Source organism: Sinocyclocheilus grahami, unplaced genomic scaffold (assembly GCF_001515645.1).
Source record: "Sinocyclocheilus grahami isolate Dianchi unplaced genomic scaffold, SAMN03320097.WGS_v1.1 scaffold235.1, whole genome shotgun sequence".
Lineage (NCBI taxonomy): Eukaryota > Metazoa > Chordata > Actinopteri > Cypriniformes > Cyprinidae > Sinocyclocheilus > Sinocyclocheilus grahami.
In genome coordinates this window covers 1,136,365-1,136,590 of record NW_015505414.1, presented here as the reverse complement: position 1 = coordinate 1,136,590, position 226 = coordinate 1,136,365, and the positions used below count along the sequence as shown (strand labels likewise).

Here is a 226-nt window from a genome sequence, read left to right as displayed (position 1 = left end):
TCTCACCCCCTCACTCACTCTCACACGCACTCACTCTCACACGCACGCACTCTCACACGCACGCTCACTCTCGCGCACGCTCACTCTCGCGCACGCTCACGCACGCTCACGCTCACGCACGCTCACGCTCACGCACGCTCACTCTCACGCACGCTCACTCACGCACGCTCACTCTCACGCACGCTCACTCTCACGCACGCTCACTCTCACGCACGCTCACTCTCAC

The 226-nt window shown here is 63.7% G+C and overlaps 1 protein-coding gene across 1 annotated transcript in view; it reads right to left on the bottom strand.

The window, feature by feature from the left end:
• psmb1 (proteasome 20S subunit beta 1) overlaps positions 1–226 on the bottom strand; it is a 7,794-nt gene that overhangs the window by 6,231 nt on the left and 1,337 nt on the right. The window lies entirely within an intron of this gene.